This window comes from Priapulus caudatus, unplaced genomic scaffold (assembly GCF_000485595.1).
Source record: "Priapulus caudatus unplaced genomic scaffold, Priapulus_caudatus-5.0.1 Scaffold977, whole genome shotgun sequence".
NCBI lineage: Eukaryota > Metazoa > Priapulida > Priapulimorpha > Priapulimorphida > Priapulidae > Priapulus > Priapulus caudatus.
In genome coordinates this window covers 41,064-43,649 of record NW_014578038.1, presented here as the reverse complement: position 1 = coordinate 43,649, position 2,586 = coordinate 41,064, and the positions used below count along the sequence as shown (strand labels likewise).

Below are 2,586 nucleotides of genomic sequence, written 5' to 3'. Positions count from 1 at the left end.
CGACTAAGCAATATAAATCAGCTAATTACCTATCCAACTGATGCCTAAAAAAATAGTTAAAATTTTTCTCACTAGCCATCAGGTGCGTTTACTGTGATAAACCACTATATCCCGTACTCATCTCTACACACAACCATTTTACAAACATGCTCTCAGCGCAAACATGAATTAATCATTAAATAAATTTAATTAATAGTTAAACACTTACTCTCTCAGTTTTAGGAGTCAGCCTAAATGACAGATGACTAAAGAACTTCATAAGAATGCGTCTCTGCAGGCATTCTGCACATTAACTCTGAATACAGGTCAGTATCACTATCAGCCAACGTGACACGAGAATTTTACGTTGCATGTACTACCGCTGGTTGATGTGGTAGAGGGACACTGCGAGCCGCCCCCCCGCCGCTGTAGCCTCAACGCCGCTTCGCACAACCACCCGGACACCCCCAACCATTAGTGGCTGCTATCCTGCCGCGGTCCCTGTCATCCGTCGTCGGAACCTGGATCAACATGTCATAAATAAACCCTGGCTATAAAACAAAAATCACCAACATTGAAATAGTCAACGTTACTGATGAAGACTGAGCCGCGTGGCGGGTTCGCGGCGAGGAGGAGGTCGGCGACCGCACTGGGATTGCTGGCCTGCCATCGACCAAAGCAACCAGAACTTGCTTGAAAGGGAGTCAATCGTGGGTTTGGTGGCATTTGTTATATTGACGGTATCAAACAGCACCCCCATTCACTATGGGCAATCCGATTCCCAACAAGTCTAAATCTATGCACTGCGCGTCACGCCCCAATAAACTAAACTTCGCACAGTCTTTGCCATGCGCACATACAAACACTGCCCGTTGCTGCACACTTATAGCTTTCAAAACGCATAATACAAGTCCATGTTTCAAATTACCGCATAACGCAGTATTTTAGATGCATACGGCAGCGGTGGCTGTCGTGTGAGCTAGGTACATACCAGAGCGAATCTCGGATGCTGTAACAACTGGATGTCCTCGTAACTGTACAAGGGTGGCTGCATACCCTGAAACCAGACAACCACACTGGTAATCCATGTGTGTGGAGGCAAGGAATTCAGGGGTGCACAAAACTACGAGTCCACACACTGACCATATACACCGTCAGTCAAATACATATGGTTTATAGCAAAAAATATGCAGCATACACAATACACTAGCAGCCACCACTCCACTATGCTCATGTATTTCTTCTCCTCTCCTCTCTCCGCTCTCTCTCTCTCTCTCATATAAATTAATATATATATATATTATATAAAATATAAATAATATATATATTAATATATATTATATATATGATTAACTACTAGCTGGGAAATATAAACTTAGATAATCCCATTTCTATTTTTATGAACACACCTTTTTCTAGTTAACTTCAACGCGCAGTCGGGGCCTGTATTAAACATGCAAACTCGGTGAACCCCAGGTTCAGTCGCATGCAGACCGCACGCCTCCCACCATCCGCATCACGTCGCGCCGCTATGCGCACTGGTGTGCGACTCACGTAGATAGGCATTCGCCGCGGCAGCAGCTTGCGCTCATGATGTACGATGTCCGAGAGTTGTGGTGCCACCCTCGGAGGCGGTTGGGCGGGCTTTTACCTGAAATACATTCGACACGCTACTGTTCCCATCAATCGCAACGACGAATAAACCGCAAAAAAACGCAGCAACATACCTCTGAGATATAAGAACAGGTTGTGCATTGGTGCAAGTTTTTTCCAGTTGATTCCTGGACTTCTTTTCTATGACTGCAAGATTTCAGCCCAAGTATCAAATCGTTGCGCCTTGTATCATCCACTTAACCCAGTAGTTGACGCAACCGCTCACATGAAAACACATTTTTCTGACAAACAGACATGAGTACACCTTATAGGACCTTCGAGACCAAACATAACAATACTTGACTTCCAGGTTTCGGGGACCCGTACGAATCCTGCTAACTCTTGCCGTGACAACAAACCGCCCACTCACCGCCGGCAGAGACATCTCGTCCTGCGCGAATTTCGTCGTTATGTCGACATGAGTTGTGACGCTTCTGCTGCGGTCGCCGGCGGAGCGACGACGCTGTTGCGCGCTCTGACCGGACGCCGCGCTCGCGTCACCGCCTCCCCTCGATCCCAGCCCCGCAACCTTCCTCTGTCGGCCGACGCGCTGTCCTCGACGCGCCCGCAGTGGCGCCCCCACCTAGCTCCCCGTGGCGGCCCATACGCGCGACCGTATCCCGAGGCCGTAGCTGATCTGTAGCTGGGCGCCGTCGGACGTCGTGGGTTTCTGGTAGCCCGCCTGGTTGAACTGCGTCGCACAGGGTAGCCCGACGGTTGGCTGGGCCCACCGCGCCGGGAGTCGTTGAGTAGCTAGACCCCTGCCTGCTGCGCGCGCGCCCTGGTAGCCATCCGCTGCGCTGCTGCGCGCGGCGGCGTGCGGCGGCAAGCGGCGACGCAACCGCCCTGGTACCGAGAAGCTCGCCGCCTGACGCTGGTCATAGAGCCACGGCGCCGGCCGCGCGGCCGAGTGGTAGTGTGACCGACTGCGTCGCACGCCCGCCGGCCTGGTAT

The 2,586-nt window shown here is 50.9% G+C and overlaps 1 long non-coding RNA gene across 1 annotated transcript; it reads right to left on the bottom strand.

The window, feature by feature from the left end:
* Positions 1-455: 455 nt before the first annotated feature.
* On the bottom strand, positions 456-1,578 carry LOC106814782. The gene is made up of 3 exons (XR_001394657.1): positions 1,534-1,578; positions 971-1,036; positions 456-500 (listed from the first exon to the last, which is right to left on the bottom strand). It is a non-coding gene; the product is annotated as an uncharacterized LOC106814782 (long non-coding RNA).
* Between the last annotated feature and the right edge of the window lie 1,008 nt (positions 1,579-2,586).